We start from the raw sequence: 26,817 nt of genomic DNA, 5'->3' as shown, positions 1-26,817 counted from the left end.
CGAGGTGGTAGCCAGCAATATTCATCATTAAACTCTGATTCTAGCCCCGCTCTCCTTCGTTTAAAAAAAATGTTTTTATTCTTCCGCTCTCCTTCCTGACGCTCTGGCGCGAATCCTTCCTGGGTACTAGGTTACTGTCGCCATTGGGAGGTATTCCAGGTGAGGCAGGGATCTGTCTGAGGACTCGGAGGGGCGAGCATTTGAGTCCTGAGTGTACATTACCCGGAACTGGGTTACACAATCTCAGCTCCCTAACGTAGGTCATCAGAAGTTCATAAGAGATATTAGCAGAATTGGGCCATTTGGTCCCTCGAGTCTGCTCCACCATTCGATTAGTCTTGGAATGGGCACTGAGATGGGCATTTTGTCCACCGAGACATCATATCTCGAGCTCCACTCAGCCCTGACTGGGATATCTTCTATTACACTGTGATCAGCCATGATGTGGAGATGGACTGATGTGGCGTTGGACTGGAGTGAGGCACAGTAAGAAGTCTTACAACACCAGGTTAAAGTCCACTGCTCCTTCCTCAGCAGTGCTCCGAAAGCTAGTGATTTGAAACAAACCTGTTGGACTTTAACCTGGTGTTGTAAGACTTCTTACTGTGATCAGGGAAGAGAAGTCAAGGAAACCCCTGGCTGACTTTGCCCAGCCCCCTGTACCTGAGGGACACAGGCCGGTTGTTATGAGGTGCTTGTCTTTGGGATGAGATTTTAAAATAATAGAAATTTTACAAATTACCAGAGCTATCTATGAAGCCAGTTCTCCCAGTGTCAGTATCAACTTCCTGCCCCTGAACCAAAACCAAATCTTGGATGTCATTTGTGGAATCTTACTGCATACAACTTGTTATTGATTTAACACTAGGGACTGCATTCCAAAAGTGGTAAAACTCTGTTGCATGTTGTGGAAATGCGACCATTTCTTGTATCTAAGTACAATTTTTTTATATTCAGCTGCTCTTGTAGGTCAGGGATCAGCTAACTGGTAAATAGATATGTCAGCAAATCCATCGTTGCACGTCTTCCAAAGGTACAATGATTAACATTGGAGATGCTCAGAGGCAGGGAATGGAGGGGTCTCAGAAAGACGTTGGACTGAGGACCGAGATAGAGAGGAGGAAGGCAATTGGTAATCAAGAATGGGAATAGAGGTGGCATGTGGCACAGCTGGTTAGCATGGCTGCCAACGGTGTTGAGGACCTGGGTTCGAATCCCGGCCCTGGGTCACTGTTCTTGTGGAGTTTGCACATTCTCCCCATGTCTGCGCATGTTTCACCCCCACAACCCAAAGATGTGCTGGTTAGATGGATTGGCCATGCTAAATTGTCCCTTAATTAGAAAAACAAAATAATTGTGTACTCTAAATTTTTAAAAAAGCATGAGAATTATGGAATGGAGATATTGCCAGACTGGGAAGGAATGTAGATGAGTGAACACTGGGGAGATAAAAGAATGGAACTTTGTGTGACATAGGATACTGGCAGCAGATGGAGTCATAGTTAGGGAATTGTGGTAAAAATTGAAGATTTAACTGGAGGAAATTTCTGTTCAGCCAGTATTGGATTTCGTACATGCAATGTGACAAACTAAAATCAAAGGTAGTCAATGGGTCAAGAGAAGTGGTGGTGAGATAAATCTGGGTGTTGCCAGTATACATGTGGTACCTAATGTGCCTTTGGATTATGTTGCCAAGGGCAGCATTCAAGGGAAGGGGCCAAGTGTAGATTCTTCCAGGGATTCCAGAAGTAAAGGAGAGAAGCTTCTGAAGGTGATTCCCTGAATATGACTGGACAGATGGGAATTGAACCAAGTCAGGAAAATCCTATCTGGAGGGACAATTGAGAAGTACATAAACAGTAGCTGCACCTGGTAGAGAGGAGTGAGGAGGGAGTTTACCATGGCCACATTTACAAAGAATGCCAATTGTGACTTTGATCAAGGCTGTTTCAGTATTGTGGGTGGGTCAAAGATTTATTTGGAAGGATAATTATTGCAGCAGATTTGAAGGACAATGGAGCTGTAATTGAGGGAGAGGACTCATCTCAAAGACAAATATCTCTTAACAACTGACCTCGGTACCCCTTGGAGAGCAGAGGAAACGATTAACAACACCAGCTAACAAGAGGGCCAAGAAGGGAGGTTAGGTGGTCAACAGTTTGGCAGGGTTAGATTTGAGGATATGGATGTGGACAAGGTGAGCTTGGTTTTGGTGTGATAGGAGGTCAAAATGCAACTGGAGAAAAATGCAAGTTCAGGACTAGAGTGGGGGGAGCCTCGGCTGAAGTTTGGCCTGGTGGTCAGGGGAAGGGAGAGACACAGCAAAAGCAGCTAATCGGATGGTCATATAAATATTGTGGTTACAAGAGCTGGCCAGAGGCTCAGAATCGTGCAGTCCACCATCTACAAGGCACAACTCAGCAATGTGATGTAACACTCTCCACTTGCCTGGATGAGTGCAGCTCCGGCAACACTCTCAAAGCTCAACATTATCCATGAGAAAGCTTGATTGGTACCCCTTCCACAAACATTTACACCCTCCACCATTGACGCACGGTGGCAGTCGTGTGTACCATCTACAAGGTGCGCTGCAGGAATACCAAGGTTCCTTAGGCAGCACCTTCCAATCCCATGACTGTCATCTAGAAGGACAAAATTAGCAGATCCATGGAACACCACCACTTGGAGGCTTCCCTCCAACTCACTGTCCTAACTTTGAAATATATGAAAAAAAAAAAGAAAATTGCTTATTGTCACAAGTAGGCTTCAATGAAGTTACTGTGAAAAGCCCCTAGTCGCCACATTCCGGCGCCTGTTCGGGGAGGCTGGTACGGGAATTGAACCGTGCTGCTGGCCTGCTTGGTCTACTTTAAAAGCCAGTGATTTAGCCCAGTGTGCTAAACCAGCCCTTTTATATATCGCTGTTCCTTCATTGGCGTGGGGCCAAATTCCTGTATATCGCTCCTTAACAGCACTGTGAGTGTCCACCCCATATGGACTCCAGCGGTTCAAGAAGGCAGCTCACCATCACCTCAAGGGCAATTAAATGCTGGCCTAATCAGCGATGCCCAGATTCTGTAAAAGAATCAGATAAAATAATTTAAAATGTTATTTTTTTACTTTATTCTCTATTCTGATCCTATTTGATGCTTGCCTATGCTGTCTGTTCGGGTACATAGATTTTGTCGTTCTACTTTTCTACTTCCTTTTACCAATTTTGCATTCTTCGAATTTGAGCTCCCTCTCAGGTTCCCATTCCCCTGCCAATCTAGTTGAAAACCTCCTCAACAGTACTCTGAAATCTCCCTGTGAGGATTTTAATCCTGATCCTGTTACATTACAACCCGCCCATCTAGTATAGGGTCCTATCTGTCCCAGAACCTGTCCCGATGGCTCAGTGACCTGATGCCCTCCCTTTTTATTTAAAAAAAAAAAATGTTTTTATTAAGAATTGTTAGAGAAGCTGCCCCAGTAGATTTTGGAGGAACTGTTGCAAGAGTACTGTACCTGCGGCCAAAGGGTTTGCCCAAGGCAAGGTTTCCAGAATCGTCAGTACGCATACCGCCCAGGCTGCAAGCCAAAGCCACATTAGAACAGAGCCCTGCAAATCTACCGGCTTGAATAGGACAATCTAACGTAGTTTAACTGCATCACCATACCCAAAGTTGCCCCTATCAAAATTAAACTCCAGGTCAAAGGTCACCCCTTGGAAATGGAAGTTGACACAGGAGCCTCTGTCTCCATTGTAGGGAAACAGACCTTCAGGTGCCTCCGAGCTGGAATCATGCCTCTGTGCCTGGGGGCCATCAGGACCAGGTTGGCCACATAAACTGGGCAACCTCTAGGAATCGTAGGAACCACTGTGACCCCGGTCGCCCAAGGGCAACAGATGATCCGACTTCCCCTCATAGTTGTGAAGGAACAAGGACCCAGACTTCTGGGCAGAGATTGGCTGCAAAAAATCCAATTGAACTGGCAACAAATCTTCAAAATGAAAACCAGTGGCCTACATGATCATTGGGAAATATCCTGAGGTGTTTGAGGAGGGCCTTGGCGAACTTAAAGGAGCAAGGGCAAAAATCTACATTGACCCGGAGGGCATAACCGGTCCCCTGTGCCTTGCTTGCTAAGGTAGAGTGGTTAGCACTGTTGCTTCACAGCACCAGGGTCCCGTGTTCAATTCCCGGCTTGGGTCACTGTCTGGAGTCTGCACATTCTCCTCGTGTCTGAGTGGGTTTCCGCTGGGCATTCCGGTTTCCTCCCACAAGTACCGAAAGACTTGCTTGTTAGGTGAATTGGACATTCAAAATTCTCTCTCTATGTACCCGAGCAGGAGCAGTAGTGTGGTGACTGGGGGCTTTTCACAGTAACTTCATTGCAGTGTTAATGTAAGCCTCCTTATCACACTAATAAAGATCATTATAAGATTATTCTCTGGAGTGCCTTGGCATAATACGCCCGGTACAGTTTATTGAATGGACTGCGCCGGTGGTTCCAGTACTAAACCTAGACTGTCCCAGTACTAAAACTCGACAAGTCGGTCCACCTTTGCGAAGACTATACATTTAAAAAAAATAAAAATTTTTATTAAAGGTTTTCATAAAATATCAATAACAAAATGAGAAAGAAAAAAGAACCCAACAGGGTTAAGTACAAAACACAATCTAAAAAAGCAGCACCCCAAACCCCTCCCCCCGTACATAAATAATAAATTAACATTAACACCCCGACTTAAGACAACAGGTGTATACACCCCCTCAGACCCTTCCAGTGTAAATAACATAAACAAAAATAAAGTAAACCCCCCCCCCGCCCCCCCCCCCCCCCCGAGCTGCTGCTGCCATTGACCAATGTCTATCGTTCTGCCAGAAAGACTAAGAACGGTTGCCACCGCCTAAAGAACCCTTGTACCGACCCTCTCAAGGCGAATTTCACCCTCTCCAATTTAATGAACCCTGCCATATCGCTGATCCAGGATTCCACGCTTGGGGGCCTCGTATCTTTCCACTGAAGGAGAATCCTTCGCCGGGCTAGCAGGGACGCAAAGGCCAGAATTCCGGCTTTTTTCGCCTCCTGCACTCCCGGCTCCTCTGCCACCCCAAATATTGCGAGCCCCCAGCCCGGTTTGACCCTGGATCCTACCACCCTCGACACAGTCCTCGCTACGCCCTTCCAAAATTCCTCCAGCGCTGGGCATGCCCAGAACATATGGGTGTGATTTGCTGGGCTCCCTGGGCACCTAACACACCTGTCCTCACCCCCAAAGAACCTGCTCATCCTTGTCCCGGTCATGTGTGCCCTGTGCAGCACCTTAAACTGTATGAGGCTGAGTCGCGCGCATGAAGCGGAAGAGTTCACCCTCCCTAGGGCATCTGCCCATGTCCCCTCTTCGATCTGCGAAGACTATAAATTAACTGTCAATGAAGCCTACTGCCTTGACTGGTACCCCATGCCGTGTATCGAAAATCTCTATACAAAGCTGCCTGGGGCCACATGTTTACCAAGCTGGACATGAGCCATGTTGCCTCCAGCTGGAGCTTGATGTGGCATCCGGGAAGTTTGTCACCATCAACACCCACATGTATGAATACACCCGTCTGCCTTTTGAGGTCTCATTGGCACTCACCATTCTTCAGTGCGAAATGGAAAATATCCTTTGAGGGCTGCTGAGGGTGGCAGTGTCCCTAGATGACCAGGGACCAGGGATTAACCACAGACGCCACCGAGAAAGAACACCTGGCAAACGTGAATTAAGTCCTGAAATGATTCTCGCAGGAGAGGCGTCCGCCTCAAGTGGGAACATTGCATGTTTCAGGTGGGCGAGGTGACTTACTTCAGCTAACACGTCGACAAAAATGGCCTGCACTGAGAAGGCCAGAAAAGGGGCACCGACCCTGCGAAACTTGACGGAATTGAAGTTATTCCTAGGATTTATCAATTATTGTGGGAAATGTAACCTCCACCTATTCACCTTACTGGCCCCCTACACTCATTGCTGAAGGAAAACCACAAGTGGTTGTGGCAGATGCCACAGGACGAAACATTCAGAAAAGTGAAACAACAGCTGCTGTTGTCGAACATCTTGGTGCACTATTGTCCCACACGACCACTGGTACTAACATGCGATGTCTTTTCCTTTGGAGTAGCGACAGACCTCTCCTATCGGTGGAGCGATGGCATTGAGTGATCGATTGCATATGCATTACAAACCCTGGCAATGTGGAGCGGTGCTATGCACAAATCAAAAAAGAGGATCTGGCCGTGATAATCCAAGAAATTGCATTCATATGTCTATGGCTGACACTTTATGACCATAAACCCCTGCTGGGCCTTTTTAAGGAGGACATCCATGGATCGCTTTGGCTAGGATTCAGCTCTGGGCACTATTGTTGGCGGCGCATGAGTACTCTTTCAAGCGCCAGCCGGGTACACATATCGACAGTGCTGATGCCCTGAGTTGCCTACCGCTACCCACAAGCTGCCCCACCCCCCACCCCAAAAGAATACATTTATGGGCACCCTGCCATTGTCTGCCAGACAGATCCAGACATGGATCCAGAAAGACTCTATGCTGGTGAAGCTATGCCACATGGTGCTGGCCAAGAATTTGGCATGCAAAATGGTATCCGGTGGGGAGCCTGAGCGATTGTCCATTTCCCTGGCCAGGGCCAAATGTTGAAGGAGCTCCACAAGTGGTTACCCAGTGGTCATCCAAGATGAAGATGTTCTCAAAGAACTATGTGCTCGAAAATGTACTCGTGTGCCTGGGCTTGATTCTGACATTGAAATTTTGATGAAACCGTGCCTGTCATGTCAGGAAAATCAGAAGTTCCCACCATCGGCCTCGCTACACGCATGGGAATGGCCAGGGAGATGTCGGATCTGGGTGCGCGCGTGCTTCGTCGGGCTGTTTATGCGGTCAATGTTTTTAATCTTGGTCAAAGCCCATTCTAAATGGATGGACATCCATCGGATATCCCCCATGACTTCTAGTGCAATTCTAGAGAAACTTTTGGCAATCATTTTTCACTCTTGGATTACTGGAGGCGGTCTTGTCTGATATGGGGACCCCGTTCAACAACGTAGAGTTCCAGGCATTCACAAAGTACAATGGGATGAAGCACATTTGAACGGCGTCCTACCACCCATCTTATAATGGTCTGGCAGAGTGGGCAGTCCAAATGTTTAAAACTGTATGAAGAAACAGTTCATCAGCTCGCTCAACACCTCTTCAATTACAGGACCACAACACATGTCATGACGGGGATGCCATTGGCTGACGCCTCCGGATCAGGCTCAGTCTATTGTTTCCCAAACTAGGTGGGGAAAGTGGAATCACAACAGGAGGCTCAGAAAAAACATTATATCCGATGTTCCAGCAGGACTTTCAGGGCGGGAGATACCGTCTATATTCCCAATTTTGGAGACTGGTCGCCTTGGATCCTGGGAATGATAGTACAGAAGACTGTCTCTATGTTTTACAAGGTCAAGGTGAGGGAGCGGACCGTAAAACAGCACTTGGACCTTTTTCGGAGCAGGGAACCCTTGACTGCATTACCGGAGAAAGTTGGGTTGTTGAGTGTGTAATATTTCTGTACATGAGCAGGAATTTACCCAAAAGTTTAGACAATGAACCTTGTTCTTCGGTTACCTTTACAAATGTTTCGTCTGAACAAAACGTTCATCCAGTCCATTTATTGCAGGGTGATCAGGAACAGACTCCGGATATGTTGAATTCCGTTCTCCTTCAAGTAGTTTATGAACTCTTTTGAGATATGAACTGTGGTGCATTATCCCTCACCAGTTGTTCAGGGTAACCAAATCTCTTGAAGATTTCACCCAATCTCAATTGTTTTGTCCGATGATGTTGACTTCATGATGACAACTTCAGGCCATTTTGAGTGACTAGAATGACAAACATGCGTCCTTCCAACGGTCCGGTATAATTAACATGTACCTGTTGCCAGGCCTCTTCTGGCCATTCCCGTGGGTGGAACAGATGCAGGTTCCGCATTTTTGCATGAGACAAACACATTCCTGCCTTGGCACCAAAAATAGCTCCTGACTATCTCCTTCATCTTTACCACAGTAGCCTTTGTGTAATTGATTTAATACTCGTATTCTCAATAATTGTGGAATGATGACTCTCCTTCCCCAGAGGAGACAACTTGCCTGTACGGATAACCCGGTGGAATATGGCTTTAACTCCGGGTTTGCTCCGGAAATCCTCCCTCGAAGCATCAGGTCCATGACCGTTGACTACGGGATCGCTTTTGATATGCTTTTTAACTTTTCCTGCGGTTCCAGGACTGGTATTTACTTGCTCAAAGTAGAAAATGTTTCCACTAATGGTAGTCACGGGAGTCCATCTGTAGCCCCATGAAGGTTTGACTGACGATACTCGTATATGTATGTGCTGACAAGACTAAAGCCCACCTCTGCATTCTGCTCGCTGCCAGTGATGGAATTTCATTATGCAGTCCAAAGATCATTGTTCGTGGACGATGGTACGTCAATAAAGTGAATTTCCTCCCATACAGGAATTGGCAGAATCATTTTATTCCAAAAATGATTCCACAGGCTTCTTTTCTACATATGTGCAGAATTGCTTTCAGCTTCATTCAAGACCCTCGACACGAAGGCTATTTGCTTCTCCTTCACCTATGGTCATTATGTTGGATCCACTGCACCAACCCCATAAGGTGATGTCACAAGCCAGTTGCAGGGTAAATTTGGATCAAAATGTGTCCCCCCACCCCCCCATTTCTCAGTTTTATTTTGACACAGTAGATTGTGAAGGGATTCATGGAGTGCATGGGTTGGGGGGGGGGGGGGGGGGGCTGGTTTTGTGGGTGGGTGGACCCGTGGAGGTTTGGGAAGCCGAGGGCGAAGGAGTGCACAGGGTGTACTCTCGCATTGATTTTTTTTTGTGGTGTGTAAGACGTCATTGGCAGCGGTGGTTGACTCTGGGTACTCGGTATTCATGGTTTCAGACCACGCGCCGCATTGGGTGGACTTGCAAGTGGATCAGGCGGAGGGGGGCCCATCGTCTGCAGGGGAGACTGGACGTAGGGTTGTTAGCGGATGAGTAGGGATGTGAGCAGATGCGACCCTGCCATTTGGGGGTATGTGGAACTAAATGACAAGAGGTGAGGTCTCGGCTGCCACGCTGTGGGAGGCACTCAAGGCAATGATTAGTGGGGAGTTCAGATTGACCTGGGCACATAGGGAGAAGGAGGAGCAAGCAGAGATGGCAAGGCTGGTAGACTAGATTCTGCGGGTGGACAAGAGGTATTCAGTGGTCCCGGATGCAGGATTGTTGAAGGAGAGGCAGAAGGTTCGGGCTGGTATCCATGGGGAAAGCAGTAGAGCAGAGGGGTAGTGTACGAGTACGGGGAGAAGGCTAGTAGGATGCTGGCCCACCAACTCGGGAAGCAGGAGGCAGCATGGGAGAGTGGAAGGGTGAAGGACGGTAGGGGTGGAGTAATATTGGCCCCATGGGGAGTTGGCCCCATTTGAGGAGTTTTATAGGAGGCTTTATAAATCGGAGACCCCAGCGAGGAGGGTGGGGTGGGGGAGGAGGAGGCAATGCTGCGATTCCTGGAGTTCCCCAAGGTGGAGGAGGACACGGTAAAGGGGTTGGGAGGACCCATTGGACTGGTTGAGGTGATGGAGGGTATGGGGGCAATGCAGGCCCTGGACCCAGATGGTTATCCGGTAGAATTTTATTAAACATTTTTGGGTGACCTGGGGCCCCTGCTGGTATGGGCATTCAAATAGCCAGGGAGAATGGTGCGCTTTCCCCCTCCCCCCCTTATTTTGAAGAGGGAGAAGAATCTGGAGTAGTGTAGGTCCTGCTGGCCAATGTCACTGCTGAATGTAGACGCCAAGTTGTTGGCAAAGATCCTGGTCTCACAGATTGACGACTGTGTGCCGGGGGTGATGGGGAAGACCAGACGGGGTTTGTAAAGGGGATGCAACTGTCGGCTAACGTTAGGCATCTGTTGAATGTTATAAAGTTGCACTCGGAGGGACGGAATGTGGAGGTGGCGGTCGCTATAGATGCAGACAAGGCCTTTGATCAGGTAGAATGGGAATATTTGTGGGAGGTACTGGGGTGATTTGGGTTCGGGTAGGTGTTTGTCAACTGGGTCCGGTTGTTGTATTAGGCGTCGGCAGCATGTGTAAGGACGAACTGCGTGAGCTCGGGGTATTTTAGGCTGCATCATGGGATGAGGCCCACTCTTCCCATTACTATTTGCCTTGGCGATAGAGCCACTGGCAATGTCACTTAGAGCGTCAAGGGGTTTGCAGGGCACAGTGGGGGGTGTGGAGCATAGGGTCTCGCTACATGCAGACGATCTGTTGCTCTATACATCGGACCCATTGGAAGTATTGGAGGTATCGTGGAGATTTTGGTGGAATTCGGTTGGTTCAAGTTAAAGGTCTTTCCAATCCAGACGAGGGAGCAGGAGAGGAGGTTGGGTGAGCTGCCGTTTAAGGTAGGGGGGGCGAATTTCAGGTATCTGGGCATCCAGGAGGCACGGGGATGGGAGTAATTACATAAATTGAATTTGGCCCGGTTGATGAAGCAAATGAAGGGGGATTTTAAGAGGTGGTGGCATGTTCTCCTGTGTCATTGGCGGGGCAGGTGCAGTCCGTGAAGATGATGGTACTCCCGAAGGTTTTATCAGTGTTCCAGAACCGTCCAATTTTTATTTCAAATGCCTTCTTTGGGAAGGTCAATACATTGATCTCGGGGTTTGTGTGGGCGGGGAAAGGCCCTCCGGTGAAGAAGACACTGTTGGAGCGGGGACATGTTTGGTGGGGGGTGGGGGGGTGCTGGCCTTGTCAAACTTAATGAACTATTATTGGGCAGCAAATATAGCCATGGTAAGGGAGTGGGTAGTGGGGGAAGGGTTGGTATGGGAGCGGATGGAGGCAGCCACGTGTAAGGGCATTAGCTTGGGAACACTGTTGACGTCGCCTCTGCTGTTCTCGCTGGCCAGGTACTCCACAAGTCCGGTAATGGTGGCGTCCTGAGGGTGTGAGGACAGTGGCGGCAACACCTGAGGCTGGAGGAAGCCTTGGTTTGGGCTCCGATTTGTGGGAATTACAGGTTTGTTCTGGGGAGTGCTGGATGTGGGGTGACGGCGGGCGGTGATTGAGCGGTTTGTGACCTGATTGTGGGGGCAGCTTTTCGAGCTTACAGGCATTAATAGATAAGTATGAGCTGCCCAGAAGGTATGGGTTCCGGTTCTTACAGGTTCAGGGCGATGTGAGGAAACGGGTGCTATTCTTTAGATTCTAGATCTTACAGTGCAGAAGGAGGCCATTCGGCCCATCAAGTCTGCACCGGCCCAAGGAAAGATCACCCTACCTAAGCACACCTCCACCCTATCCTCGTAACCCAATAACCCCTCCTAACCTTTTTTGGACACTAAGGGCAATTTAGCATGGCCAATCCACCTAACCTGCACATTTTTGGACTGTGGGAGGAAACCGGAGCACCCGGAGAAAACCCATGCAGAGACGGGGAGAACGTGCAGACTCCGCAAAGACAGTGACCCAAGCCAGGAATCAAACCTGGTACCCTGGAGCTGTGAAGCAACTGTGCTACTGTGCTGCCTCCGGGGTTCCAGGACAAGCTGGTGTTGAAAGCAGTTGTTGGTGATGGCAGGGTGTCGGAGATTTAAAAAGAATTAATGGACTGGGAGGGCGCCCCGATAGGAGACGTTAAGTGGAAGTGGGAGGAAGAGCTGGTGAGGGAGCTGGAGGCTGGGTTATGGGAGGAGGCTCTGAGAAGGGTGAATGCATCCTCTTCGCACGTTAGGCTTAGCCTCACTCAATTTAAAGTAGTTCACCCGGCGCATAGGACGGTGGCCAGAATGAGCAGGTTTTTTGAGGGGGTGGAGGATAGGTATGGTCGGTGCGCGAGAGGGGCCCGCGAACCATGTCCACATGTTTTGCGCCTGTCCGAAGCTGGAGGGATTTTGGCAGAGATTCGCTGATGTGATGTCTGAGGTGCTTCGGGTGAAGATGCTCCCGAGTCCAGAAGTGGCCATTTTTGGGAGTGTCGGATGACCCGGGAGTTCAGGGGACGAGAGAAGCCCGGAGATGGATCTTGTTGGGATGGAGTGACTTGGGGCCGCCGAGCCCGGAGGTGTGGGTGAATTCCTTAGGTTGGAAAAAAATCGAATTTGCCTTGGGAGGGTTTGTGTTTCCTTGGCGATGGGAACTGTTTATCGATTTCTTCCAGGTAATTAAATCAGCAGGGGAGGGGGGATAGTGACTTTTCCTGTTCGTTCTCTTTTTGGTTTTGGTTGTGTTTGATGTATATATTTACACAAATGCCTCAATAAAAACATTTAAAAAAAAGATTTGGCCCATTGCTAATTGAGACAATGCTGATGCGGAAGTAATGCCAAATAGTGACCTTTTGTATCGAAATGACTCTTTGTGTGTCACAGTCATCAATAACTGTTTTTGATCCTTCAATGGACAGCACGGTATCACAAGTGGATAGCACTGTGGCTTCACAGCGCCAGGGTCCCAGGTTCCATTCCCTGCTAGGTCACTGTCTGTGCGGAGTCTGCATGTTCTCCCCGTGTCTGTGTGGGTTTCCTCCGGGTGCTCCGGTTTCCTCCCACAGACCAAAGACGTGCAGGTTAGGTAGATTAGCCATGATAAATTGCCCTTAGTGACCAAAAAAGGTTAGGAGGGGTTATTGGGTTACGGGGATAGGGTGGAAGTGAGGACTTAAGTGGGTCGGTGTAGAGTCAATGGGCCGAATGGCCTCCTTCTGCACTGTATGTTCTATGTTCTATGAATCCTGATCCGCGTTCATTTGAAGATCTGCTTGACTGATGTTATTTTACTGAAGTGTTGGCCTCCAGCCAATCCAGCGAGCAGTTCAACACTGGTCAGTCAGGGGCAGAGGGTACCGCTCTGCACACAGTACAGGGTTAGTAGTGACTTTTCACCACAAATGTGTACAGACCCATCTTTTTTTCATCATAGCCAATCACTTACACTAACGGGTGCAAGGCCTCCTGTCTGACCAGCCGTTCTAATTCTGCCTCTACCTTCCGTCTGATTGTGTACAGCATTGACCTAACCTTTAAGGATCTTGCCTTACTTTTTCCCTTGATCTTTAGCTTTACTGAGATATCATTCATGCCTCCCCGCTCACCGTTGAAGACAATGGCACGTTTATTCAAGATTTCAGGTTGGCCTGATTTAGAATCTGTCATGAGATTTACCTCGGCCCAATTTAATCTGATCTTTTCCAGCCAAGTTCTTTCCATTAGTGTCGGATAATTTCCTTTGACTATGTTCAAGGACAAATGTGCTGTCTGTACACTTAATTGCACTATTACATTAATACAGCCCCTCAATGGAACCATTTCTCCAGTGTAAGTTTTCAACAATATCTTCAAGGATTGCAGAGCAATATGTCAGAGCTTTTCTTACAAAGAACATTACAGTACAGGAACTGGCCCTTTGACCCACCAAGCCTACATCGATCCAGATTCCTTATTTCGATCTACTTATTGCCCAAATGATTTGTATCCCTCCATTCCCTGCCCGTTCTTGTGTCTATCAAGACACACCTTAAACATTGCTGTTGTGTCTGTGGTGATGTGCATCAATGTAAATACATGTAGGCTAGCTAGACACTAGAGGGAACACCAGAATCATCACGCACACACACTCAACCAATAGATCAGTTAGATAGGACACGAGCAATGGACATTCACGATATACACAGAGGTGACATAACCACAGGAGGGCATTACACCAACCTATACATAAAGGACACCACACACATGATCTGCCTCTTTCCAGTGGAGACAGTCAGTGAGTAGAGACACAGGATTGATTCAATATCACTCCCACCACGTGGATTGCAGCAACTGGTTAGTCAGTCTGGGTAGCAATATTAGGATTAGCATTTGTGTCGAACCCGAGTAATGGAAGTGTAAATAGTTTAATAAACGTGTTGAAGTTATCTCCACGTCTGAACCTTCCCTTGTCAAGTGCACCACAAGGAAGCCGCTTATGTTACACCTAGAACATAACAAATCAGTGTCTGCCTCCACCACCTCCATTAGCAATGCGTTCCAGGCACCCACCACCCTCTGCATGAAAAACTTTCCCCCGCACATCTACCGTAAACTTCCCCATCTCACCTTGAACCTGTGCCCCCTTGTAATTGAGTCTTCCATCCTGGGAAAAAGCTTCTGACTATTCACCCTGTCTAAACCTCTCATAATTTTGTCGACTGCAATCAGGTCTCCCCTCAGCATCAGTCTTTCCAACAAAAAGTTTATTCAATCTCCTCAAACCCTCCACACCAGGCAACATCCAGGTAATCCTTCTTTGTACTTGCACTCTCTCTAAAGCATCCTTCTGGTAGAGTGGCGACCAGAACTGCATGCAATATTCCAAATTTGGCCCAACTAAAGTTTTATACAACTGTAACATAAAGTCCCTGGCACCAGCGAGATGGCTGCCCCAGTGACCGCATCCATCTTCACTTGCTGAACGTCCAGTAATGGCGTGACCCAATATCTGTTTGTTGCATCAGCAGTAGCTAGTACATTTCATGACTGTTCATCTTCAGACTCTGAATTGAATTTCCCCTCGCGTCCTCTTTGTACCACGTGAGCACGTTTCCCTTGATTTAGCTTGCCATTTGTTTTATTCGGCACTTGCTTCCTGCAACTTTTGATGAAGCTTGCTTTTTCCAACAAGTGCATGCAATGTGGCCCTTTCTGCCTCAATTTCTTCACATAATGTTCACACCAACAATCTGCACCTGAGTGCCCTTTTTGCACACCTCGTAAGTGCGAGTCTGTGATTGTGTTCGAGTTTCAGCTGACATCTTGTGTATTCTTGTGCTTGAACTCAACTGTTCTCAACTCCGCTTCTTTGGCTGCTAATTCCATGGATAGAGCATCTTCCAAAGCTTTCTTTAAGGTAAGGTTGCTTTCAGTTAACAACCACCTTCGAATAGCTTCGCCCCTTAAATCACAGACAATCTATCTCTGATATCATTTAATGCATCCCTGAATTTGCAGTGTTCAGCCAGTCTTTTCAGGGTAGCTACAAACTGTGCAATCGATTCACCTTCTTGGCTGCGCTTACAAAACCTAAACCTTTCTGCGATGAATAAAGGTTTTGGTGAATAGAGGCCCTGAAAAATTTCCACTATTTTAAAAAATGTATTTGTGTCTGGCTTTTCTAAGAATGTTAAATATCCCCCCACCTCCCATTATGCTCAGGAATGTTGGGACTTTTATATCTGCTGCTATCTTGTTAGTTCGAACAAAATAGTCCAATCGTTCTGTATACGAGCTCCATAACTCTATGCATACGCAGGTCCTTCGTGAGAATAAAATGTACCATGAATTTTTAGCACTACCTTGTTTCCTTTCTCTCAGCCTGTTTCCGTTTGTGTTTTGCAACACTCCCAGCTCTAAATTTGTTGTTGTAAGGCAGCACGGTAGCATGGTGGTTAGCACAATTGCTTCACAGCTCCAGGGTCCCAGGTTCGATTCCCGGCTTGGTTCACTGTCTGTGCGGAGTCTGCACGTTCTCCCCGTGTGCGCGTGGGTTTCCTCCGGGTGCTCCGGTTTCCTCCCACAGTCCAAAGATGTGCAGGTTAGGTGGATTGGCCATGCTAAATTGCCCTTAAGCGTTCAAATTTGCCCTTAATGTTGGGTGGGGTTACTGGGTTATGGGGATAGGGTGGAGATGTGGGCTTGGGTCGGGTGCTCTTTCCAAGAGCCGGTGCAGACTCGATGGGCCGAATGGCCTCCTTCTGCACTGTAAATCCTATGCTACTCATGGGTTCCGCGTGCGTTTCGGGCAGAGCACGTGGCGGGCCTCTCTCCAAGGTTGTCTCCTTCAGATTTTTAGGTTTCTCCGGTGGCTGCAACTGTTGCTTGGCTCCCCCATCACCAGCTTTCATGTAGTGATAGTTCAATTGTGTATTATTTCTTCGGGTGCAGACAAACGCTGTACGCCTACCCTGTCACCAATTTTTGTGTGGTGGATTCAAGAGACTGGAAGCCTTGAAGTTTCGACCAAACCATAGAGCTTTATTGAGGAGATGTTAACACTACAGGCTGCGATGTTAGACTGACTGCCTGTTTGCCTGCGCAAACGGGCGATACGAGCGATGAGATGATGTCACGCAATCGTTCTCTTAGAGTGCTCCTGTTCAGCTGCAAGGTTGCTTGTGACGAAACGCGATGAATACACAACAAATTACCTCCATCATCAACATGTTGGAGCTACTATTGATCAGAAACATATCTCGTGACAATCACATAGATTTTGTAGCTACACGGGTAGGCTTGCTGTGCGCTGACGATGCATTTCGTACCGAGGAACACCTTCAGCTTTAAACAAAACTTCTACTTGTAGGTACTTGCAGCTGGAGCTTGTTAATTAGTTAATTGGATTAGGCCAGTTTTCAGAGACTAGATTCACAGTATAAAAGTGATCCCCTACAGTGCAGACTTTGTTTGCACTGAGTGCTGAATTTGGTGCATTTGAGTGCTGTAGTGAGAGTTTGGTGACTGAGGGAGTGCTGAATTTGGTGCATTTGAGTGCTATAGTGAGAGTTTGGTGACTGAAGGAGTTAGGTGAGGAGGGAGTAAGGTGCTCCTTTCATTTTGTTTCTTACATTTCCGCAAAGAGTGAGAAGGGAGCCAGGAGTGCAACTGACTGGGAGCAGAGTCGGAGGGTGGAGATCAGTTGGTCCACAGGGCAGCTATATTCTGTAAGGTAAGAGGGGATGGAGGCTAGGCCAGTTGCATGCTCCTCCTTTAGAATGTGGGTGGTGAGGGATACCACCGGTGTCCCCGCTGACTATACCTGGGGGAAGTGCACCCAACTCCAGCTCCTCCAAGACCGTGTTAGGGAACTGGAGCTGAAGCTGGATGAACTTCGGATCATCCGGGAGGCAGAGGGGGTGATAGAGAAGAGTTACAGTGAGGTAACCATACCCAAGGTACAGGACAAGAATAGCTGGGTTATAGTCAGGGGAAAAAAACCAAACAGGCAGACAGTGCAGGGATCCCTTATGGCCGTTCCCCTTCAAAACAAGTATACCGTTTTGGATGCTGTTGGGGGGGGATGATCTACTGGGGGAAGGGCCTAGCGGCCAGGTCTCTGGCACTGAGTCTGGCTCTGGGGTTCAGAAGGGAAGGGGGGAGAATAGAAAAGCAATAGTTGTAGGAGATTCAATGATTAGGGGAATAGATAGGAGATTCTGTGGTCGCGAGCGAGACTCCCGGAAGGTATGTTGCTTCCCGGGAGCCACGGCCAGGGATGTCTTGGATCGTGTCTTCAGGATCCTTAAGGGGGAGGGTGAGCAGCCAGAAGTCGTGGTGCACATTGGTACCAACGACGTCGGTAGGAAAAGGGGTGTGGAGGTAATAAACGAGTTTAGGGAGTTAGGCTGGAAGTTAAAAGCCAGGACAGACAGAGTTGTCATCTCTGGTTTGTTGCCGGTGCCACATGATAGCGAGGCTAGGAATAGGGGGAGAGTGCAGCTGAACACGTGGCTGCAGGAATGGTGTAGGAGGGAGGGCTTCAGGTATTTGGATAATTGGAGCGCATTCTGGGGAAGGTGGAACCTGTACAAGCAGGACGGGTTGCATCTGAACCAGAGAGGCACCAATATCCTGGGAGGGAGGTTTTCTAGTACTCTTCGGGAGGGTTTAAACTAATTTGTCAGGGGAATGGGATCCGGATTTGTAGTCCAGCAACTAAGGTAGCCGATATTCAGGACGCCAAAGCGTGTAATGAAGCAGTGGGGAAGGGAACACTGACACTGAGTACTTGCAGGCACGGAGATGGGTTGAAGTGTGTATACTTCAACGCAAGATTCATCAGGAATAAGGTGGGTGAACTGAAGGCATGGATCGGTACTTGGGACTACGATGTGGTGGCCATCACGGAAACTTGGATTGAAGAGGGGCAGAAATGGTTGTTGGAGGTCCCTGGTTATAGATGTTTCAATAAGATTAGGGAGGGTGGTAAAAGAGGTGGGGGGGGTGGTATTGTTAATTAGAGATAGTATAACAGCTGCAGAAAGGCAGTTCGAGGAGTATCAGCCTACTGAGGTAGTATGGGTTGAAGTCAGAAATAGGAAAGGAGCAGTCACCTTGTTAGGAGTTTTCTATAGGCCCCCCAATAGTAGCAGAGATGTGGAGGAACAGATTGGGAAACAGATTTTGGAAAGGTGCAGAAGTCACAGGGTGGTAATCATGGGTCTTTAACTTCCCAAACATTGAGTGGAAACTCTTTAGATCAAATAGTTTGGATGGGGTGGTGTTTGTGCAGTGTGTCCAGGAAGCTTTTCTAACACAGTATGTAGATTGTCCGACCAGAGGGGGGGGCAATATTGGATTTAGTACTTGGTAATGAATCAGGGCAAGTGATAGATTTGTTAGTGGGGGAGCATTTTGGAGATGGTGACCACAATTCTGTGACTTTCACTTTAGTAATGGAGAGGGATAGGTGCGTGCAACAGGGCAAGGTTTACAATTGGGGGAAGGGTAAATACGATGTTGTCAGACAAGAATTGAAGTGCATAAGTTGGGAACATAGGCTGTCAGGGAAGGACACAAGTGAAATGTGGAACTTGTTCAAGGAACAGGTACTATGTGTCCTTGATATGTATGTCCCTGTCAGGCAGGGAAGAGATGGTCGAGTGAGGGAACCATGGTTGACAAGAGAGGTTGAATGTCTTGTTAAGAGGAAAAAGGAGACTTATGTAAGGCTGAGGAAACAAGGTTCAGACAGGGCGTTGGAGGGATACAAGATAGCCAGGAGGGAACTGAAGAAAGGGATTAGGAGAGCTAAGAGAGGGCATGAACAATCTTTGGCGGGTAGGATCAAGGAAAACCCCAAGGCCTTTTACACATGTGTGAGAAATATGAGAATGACTAGAGCGAGGGTAGGTCCGATCAAGGACCGGAACGGGAGATTATGTATTGAGTCTGAAGAGATAGGAGAGGTCTTGAACGAGTACTTTTCTTCTGTATTTACAAATGAGAGGGGCCATATTGTTGGAGAGGACAGTGTGAAACAGACTGGTAAGCTTGAGGAAATACTTGTTAGGAAGGAAGATGTGTTGGGCATTTTGAAAAACTTAAGGATAGACAAGTCCCCCGGGCCTGACGGGATATATCCAAGGATTCTATGGGAAGCAAGAGATGAAATTGCAGAGCCGCTGGCAATGATCTTTTCATCCTCACTGTCAACAGGGGTGGTACCAGGGGATTGGAGAGCGGCGAATGTCGTGCCCCTGTTCAAAAAAGGGACTAGGGATAACCCTGGGAATTACAGGCCAGTTAGTCTTACTTCGGTGGTAGGCAAAGTCATGGAAAGGGTACTGAAGGATAGGATTTCTGAGCATCTGGAAAGACACTGCTTGATTAGGGATAGTCAGCACGGATTTGTGAGGGGTAGGTCTTGCCTTACAAGTCTTATTGAATTCTTTGAGGAGGTGACCAAGCATGTGGATGAAGGTAAAGCAGTGGATGTAGTGTCCATGGATTTTAGTAAGGCATTTGATAAGGTTCCCCATGGTAGGCTTCTGCAGAAAGTAAGGAGGCATGGAATAGTGGGAAATTGAAATTAAATGAAATGAAAATCGCTTATTGTCACAAGTAGGCTTCAAATGAAGTTACTGTGAAAATCCCCTAGTCGCCACATTCCGACGCCTGTTCGGGGAGTCTGTTACGGGAATCGAACCGTGCTGCTGGCCTGCCTTGGTCTGCTTTCAAAGCCAGCAATTTAGCTCAAATTTGGCCTGTTGGATAACGAACTGGCTAACCAATAGAAGTCAGAGAGTGATGGTGGATGGCAAATATTCAACCTGGATCCCAGTTACCAGTGGCATACCGCAGGGATCAGTTCTGGGTCCTCTGCTGTTTGTAATTTTCATTAATGACTTGGATGAGGGAGTTGAAGGGTGGGTCAGTAAATTTGCAGACGATACGAAGATTGGTGGAGTTGTGGATAGTGAGGAGGGCTGTTGTCGGCTGCAAAGAGACATAGATAGGATGCAGAGCTGGGCTGAGAAGTGGCAGATGGAGTTTAACCCTGAAAAGTGTGAGGTTGTCCATTTTGGAAGGACAAATATGAATGCGGAATACAGGATTAACGGTCGAGTTCTTGGCAATGTGGAGGAGCAGAGAGATCTTGGAGTCTATGTTCATACATCTTTGAAAATTGCCAATCAAGTGGATAGAGCTGTGAAGAAGGCATATGGTGTGCTGGCGTTCATTAACAGAGGGATTGAATTTAAGAGCCGTGAGGAGGTGATGCAGCTGTACAAAACTTTGGTAAGGCCACATTTGGAGTACTGTGTACAGTTCTGGTCGCCTCATTTTCGGAAGGATGTGGAAGCTTTGGAAAAGGTGCGAAGGAGATTTACAGGATGTTGCCTGGAATGGAGAGTGGGTCTTACGAGGAAAGGTTGAGGGTGCTAGGCCTTTTCTCATTAGAACGGAGAAGGATGAGGGGCGACTTGATAGACGTTTATAAGATGATCAGGGGAATAGATAGAGTAGACAGTCAGAGACTTTTTCCCCAGGTGGAACAAACCATTACAAGGGGACATAAATTTAAGGTGAAAGGTGGAAGATATAGGAGGGATATCAGAGGTAGGTTCTTTACCCAGAGAGTAGTGGGGGCATGGAATGCACTGCCTGTGGAAGTAGTTGAGTCGGAAACATTAGGGACCTTCAAGCAGCTATTGGATAGGTACATGATTTCGGCGGGAGCGGTGTGCAAGGGCCTTCTGGGAGGTAAGTTTTTACTTTAAAAACACTTACCTTTGCAGGAGCAGGCCTTTGGATTTCGATGGGAGCGGTGCGCAAGGGCCTTCTGTGAGGTAAGTTTTTACTTTAAAAACACTTACCTGGTCCCGTTTCTGTTCGACCCGCGGACTTCTGGGAAGGCCCCCCCCCCCCCCCCCCCCCCCCCCAGACCAATAAATTCTGGTGGAGAGGAAACCCGAGACACTACACGTGTAGTGTCTCCCACCCACCCTCCTCCTCGAACCTAATAATAAGACCCATTGGTGTGAGGTAAGTGCCATATTATTATATATATTTTTTAAAAAAATTATTTATTAACCAGATCTTGGTTGGAGGTTAGAAGGATGGCAGGGAAGGTAGTGCACAGTTCCTCCTGCAGGATGTTTGAGGTGAGGGATGCCGTTAGTGTCCCTGCTGATTTTACCTGCACAAAGTGCAGCCATCTCCAGCTCCTCCAAGACCGAGTTAGGGAACTGGAGCTGGAGTTGGATGAACTTCGGATCATTCGGGAGGCAGAGGGGGTCATAGATAGCAGCTTCAGGGAATTAGTTACACCAAAGATTGGAGATAGATGGGTAACTGTAAGAGGGACTGGGAAGAAGCAGTCAGTGCAGGGATCCCCTGCGGTCGTTCCCCTGAGAAACAAGTATACCGCTTTGGATACTTGTGGGGGGGATGACTTACCAGGGGTAAGCCATAGGGTACGGGCCTCTGGCACGGAGTCTGTCCCTGTTGCTCAGAAGGGAAGGGGGGAGAGGAGCAGAGCATTAGTAATTGGGTCTCGATAGTCAGGGGCACAGATAGGAGATTTTGTGGGAGCGAGAGAGACTCACGTTTGGTATGTTGCCTCCCAGGTGCAAGGGTACGTGATGTCTCGGATCGTGTTTTCCGGGTCCTTAAGGGGGAGGGGGAGCAGCCCCAAGTCGTGGTCCACATTGGCACTAACGACATAGGTAGGAAAGGGGACAAGGATGTCAGGCGGCGTTCAGGGAGCTAGGATGGAAGCTCAGAACGAGAACAAACAGAGTTGTTATCTCTGGGTTGTTGCCCGTGCCACGTGATAATGAGATGAGGAATAGGGAGAGAGAGCAATTAAACACGTGGCTACAGGGATGGTGCAGGCGGGAGGGATTCAGATTTCTGGATAACTGGGGCTCTTTCTGGGGAAGGGTTGACCTCTACAGACAGGATGGTCTACATCTGAACCTGACGGGCACAAATATCCTGGGGGGGAGATTTGTTAGTGCTCTTTGGGGGGGTTTAAACTAATACAGCAGGGGCATGGGAACCTGGATTGTAGTTTTAGGGTACAAGAGAATGAGAGTAGAGAGGTCAGGAGCACAGAATTCACTTCGCAGGAGGGGGCCAGTGTTCAGGTAGGTGGTTTGAAGGGTGTCTACATCAATGCCAGGAGTATATGAAATAAGGTAGGGGAACTGGCAGCATGGGTTGGTACCTGGGACTTCGATGTTGTGGCCATTTCGGAGACATGGATAGAGCAGGAATGGTTGTTGCAGGTTCCGGGGTTTAGGTGTTTTAGTAAGCTCAGAGAAGGAGGCAAAAGAGGGCGAGGTGTGGCGCTGCTAGTCAAAAACAGTATTACGGTGGCGGAGAGGATGCTAGATGGGGACTCATCTTCCGAGGTAGTATGGGCTGAGGTTAGAAACAGGAAAGGAGAGGTCACCCTGTTGGGAGTTTTCTATAGGCCTCCAAATAGTTCTAGGGATGTAGAGGAAAGGATGGCGAAGATGATTCTGGATAAGAGCGAACGTAACAGGGTAGTTATTATGGGAGACTTTAACTTTCCAAATATTGACTGGAAAAGACATAGTTCGAGCACATTAGATGGGTCGTTTTTTATACAATGTGTGCAGGAGCGTTTCCTGACACAATATGTTGACAGGCCAACAAGAGGAGAGGCCATATTGGATTTGGTTTTGGGTAATGAACCAGGCCAGGTGTTAGATTTGGAGGTAGGTGACCACTTTGGGGAGAGTGACCACAATTCGGTGACGTTTACGTTAGTGATGGAAAGGGATAAGTATACCCCGCAGGGCAAGAGTTATAGCTGGGGGAAGGGCAATAATGATGCCATTAGACATGACTTGGTTGGAGAAGTAGGCTGCAAGTGTTGGGCACACTAGATATGTGGAGCTTGTTTAAGGAACAGCTACTGCGTGTTCTTGATAAGTACGTACCGGTCAGGCAGGGAGGGAGGCGTCGAGCGAGGGAACCGTGGTTTACCAAAGAAGTGGAATCTCTTGTGAAGAGGAAGAAGGAGGCCTATGTGAAGATGAGGAGTGAAGTTTCAGTTGGGGCGCTTGATAGTTACAAGGTAGCGAGGAAGGATCTAAAGAGAGAGCTAAGACGAGCAAGGAGGGGACATGAGAAGTATTTGGCAGGTAGGATCAAGGAAAACCCAAAAGCTTTCTATAGGTATGTCAAGAATAAAAGAATGGCTAGGGTAAGAGTAGGGCCAGTCAAGGGCAGGGATGGGAAGTTGTGTGTGGAGTCTGAAGAGATAGGCGAGGTACTAAATGAATATTTTTTGTCAGTATTCACTCAGGAAAAAGATAATGTTGTGGAGGAGAATGCTGAGACCCAGGCTATTAGAATAGATGGCATTGAGGTACGTAGGGAAGAGGTGTTGGCAATTCTGGACAGGCTGAAAATAGATAAGTCCCCGGGTCCTGATGGGATTTATCCTCGGATTCTCTGGGAAGCCAGGGAAGAGATTGCTGGGCCTTTGGCTTTGATTTTTATGTCATCATTGGCTACAGGAATAGGGCCAGAGGACTGGAGGATAGCAAATGTGGTCCCTTTGTTCAAGAAGGGGAGTAGAGACAACCCCGGCAACTATAGACCGGTGAGCCTCACGTCTGTAGTGGGTAAAGTCTTGGAGGGGATTATAAGAGACAAGATTTATAATTATCTAGATAGGAATAATATGATCAGGGATAGTCAGCATGGCTTTGTGAAGGGTAGGTCATGCCTCACAAACTTTATCGAGTTCTTTGAGAAGGTGACTGAACAGGTAGACGAGGGTAGAGCAGTCGATGTGGTGTATATGGATTTCAGTAAAGCGTTTGATAAGGTTCCCCACGGTAGACTATTGCAGAAAATACGGAGGCTGGGGATTGAGGGTGAGTTAGAGAAGTGGATCAGAAATTGGCTAGCTGAAAGAAGACAGAGGGTGGTGGTTGATGGGAAATGTTCAGAATGGAGTTAAGTTACAAGTGGCGTACCACAAGGATCTGTTCTGGGGTCGTTGCTGTTTGTAATTTTTATTAATGACCTAGAGGAGGGCGCAGAAGGGTGGGTGAGTAAATTTGCAGACGACACTAAAGTCGGTGGTGTTGTCGACAGTACGGAAGGATGTAGCAGGTTACAGAGGGACATAGATAAGCTGCAGAGCTGGGCTGAGAGGTGGCAAATGGAGTTTAATGTAGAGAAGTGTGAGGTGATTCACTTTGGAAGGAATAACAGGAATGCGGAATATTTGGCTCATGGTAAAGTTCTTGGAAGTGTGGATGAGCAGAGGGATCTAGGTGACAATGTACATAGATCTCTGAAAGTTGCCACCCAGGTTGATAGGGTTGTGAAGAAGGCCTATGGAGTGTTGGCCTTTATTGGTAGAGGGATTGAGTTCCAGAGTCATGAGGTCATGTTGCAGCTGTACAAAACTCTGGTACGGCCGCATTTGGAGTATTGTGTACAGTTCTGGTCACCGCATTATAGGAAGGACGTGGAAGCTTTGGAGCGGGTGCAGAGGAGATTTACCAGGATGTTGCCTGGTATGGAGGGAAAATCTTATGAGGAAAGGCTGATGGACTTGAGGTTGTTTTCGTTGGAGAGAAGAAGGTTAAGAGGAGACTTAATAGAGGCATACAAAATGATCAGGGGGTTAGATACGGTGGACAGTAAGAGCTTTCTCCCGCGGATGGAAATGGCTGGCACGAGGGGACATAGCCTTAAACTGATGGGTAATAGATATAGGACAGAGGTCAGAGGTAGGTTCTTTACGCAAAGAGTGGTGAGGCCGTGGAATGCCCTACCTGCAACAGTAGTGAACTCGCCAACATTGAGGGCATTTAAAAGTTTATTGGATAAGCATATGGATGATAATGGCATAGTGTAGGTTAGATAGCTTTTGTTTTTTGACTTCCCATGTCGGTGCAACATCGTGGGCCGAAGGGCCTGTTCTGCGCTGTATCGTTCTATGTTCTATGGTGGCGGTGAGAGTGGAGCAGAACGAGGCGCTACACAAGAGGTGGGCGGGAAGACTCGAAGACCTGGAGAACAGGTCGAGGAGAAAGAATCTGTGAATCCTGGGTCTCCCTGAGGGAGTGGAGGGGGCTGATGCCTGGGCATACGCGAGCACGATGCTCGAGGCGACGATGGGCACGAAGGCCCCTTCGAGGCCGCTGGAGTTGGACGGGCACATCGGGTGCTGGCGAAGAAGCCCCAGGCAAATGAGCCGCCAAGGGCGATGGTGGTGAGGTTCCACCGGTTCACGGACAGAGAGTGGGTCCTGAGATGGGCCAAGAAGGAGCGGAGCAGTAAGTGGGACAATGCAGACATCCGAATATACCCGGACTGGAGCACGGAGGTTGCAAAGCGGAGAGCGGGTTTCAACCGGGCCAAAGCGGCGTTGTACCAGAAAGAAGTGAAATTCGGAATGCTGCAGCCAGCGCGACTGTGGGTCACATACAAGGGCCAACACTATTACTTCGAAACGCCTGAAGAGTGGACCTTTGTACAAGCCGAAAAGTTGGACTCTAACTGAGGGTTTGTGAGGGTGAGGGTGGGGGGGATGTTTTGGGGTTTGATGTGTGATGGTTGTTGTATATAGGGGGTCAATCACGCGCAGGAAATGTTACATGGGCTGGGGGAGAGAGACAGGAGCTGCGCCAGAGGGGGCGGAGCGGGCTTTGGAAAGGCGGGAAGGGGAACGAAGGAATGCATATGGATTGGGAGACTTCCATGCGGGGAGGTCAATGGGACGGCGGGGGAAGCCGGGTTCAGCAGGCGTCAGCTGACTTACGGGAGTGACATGGGGGGAGCAAAAAAGCTAGACAGGGGTCTAGCGGGGGGGAGGGGATGGGGGGAAGGGGGGGAAAAAGGGTTGCTGCTGCACTGGCCGAAAGGGAATGGGACACAGAAGAGGTGGTCGGGATGGGGGGGGCCCCCTGTGGGGGACTGGAGGGTGAGGGAGGCGTGGACACGGGACTGGCCCAGAAAAGGAGATGGCTAGTCGGCGCGGCGTGGGGTGGGGGGGGGGGGGCGAGAGCCCCTACAATCCGGCTGATAACGTGGAATGTGAGGGGCCTGAATGGGCCGGTGAAGAGGGCTCGAGTGTTCGCGCACTTAAAGGGACTGAAGGCGGACGTGGCCATGCTCCAAGAGACACACCTGAAGGTGGCGGACCAGGTCAGGCTAAGAAAGGGATGGGTAGGACAGGTATTCCACTCGGGACTGGACGCGAAGAATAGAGGGGTGGCAATATTGGTGGGCAAGCGGGTGTCATTTGAGGCCAAGACTATTGTAGCGGACAATGGAGGGCAATATGTAATGGTGAGCGGTAGGCTGCAAGGGACGTGGGTGGTGTTGGTAAACGTATACGCCCCGAACTGGGATGATGTAGGATTCATGAAGCGCATGTTGGGGCGCATTCCGGACCTGGGAGAAGACAGAGGGTATGGAAAGGGAGAGGTTAGTGGGGGAGATTTTGAGAGTGGACAGGAGATACGGAGAGGCCCCGGATGAAAGATTACTTGGGGAAAGACGACGGCTCCAGACGGAGTTTGACCTGTTGACCACAGGGAAGGCGGAGGCACAGTGGAGGAAAGCGCAGGGGGCGACCTACGAGTATGGGGAAAAGGCTAGTCGGATGCTGGCACACCAGCTCCGTAAGAGGATGGCAGCGAGAGAAATAGGGGGAGTCAAAGATGGAAGGGGAGCCACGGTTCGG

The 26,817-nt window shown here is 48.6% G+C and overlaps 1 protein-coding gene across 9 annotated transcripts in view; it reads left to right on the top strand.

Annotated features, from left to right (window-relative positions):
* tbxas1 (thromboxane A synthase 1 (platelet)) overlaps positions 1-26,817 on the top strand; it is a 463,069-nt gene that overhangs the window by 30,857 nt on the left and 405,395 nt on the right. The window contains exon 1 of one of the 9 annotated variants that reach the window (XM_072484268.1): positions 141-159. The exons of the other annotated variants lie outside the window; for them this stretch is intronic. The gene's annotated coding sequence lies outside the window, so the exon portion shown is untranslated. Of the gene's footprint in view, positions 1-140; positions 160-26,817 lie in introns of those variants that run through there. 9 annotated transcript variants of the gene reach the window in all.

The sequence above is a fragment of the Scyliorhinus torazame genome, chromosome 19 (genome assembly GCF_047496885.1).
Source record: "Scyliorhinus torazame isolate Kashiwa2021f chromosome 19, sScyTor2.1, whole genome shotgun sequence".
Classification (NCBI taxonomy): Eukaryota; Metazoa; Chordata; class Chondrichthyes; order Carcharhiniformes; family Scyliorhinidae; genus Scyliorhinus; species Scyliorhinus torazame.
Note: the sequence above shows the minus strand (reverse complement) of the source record. Positions and strands in the feature narration are given on the sequence as shown.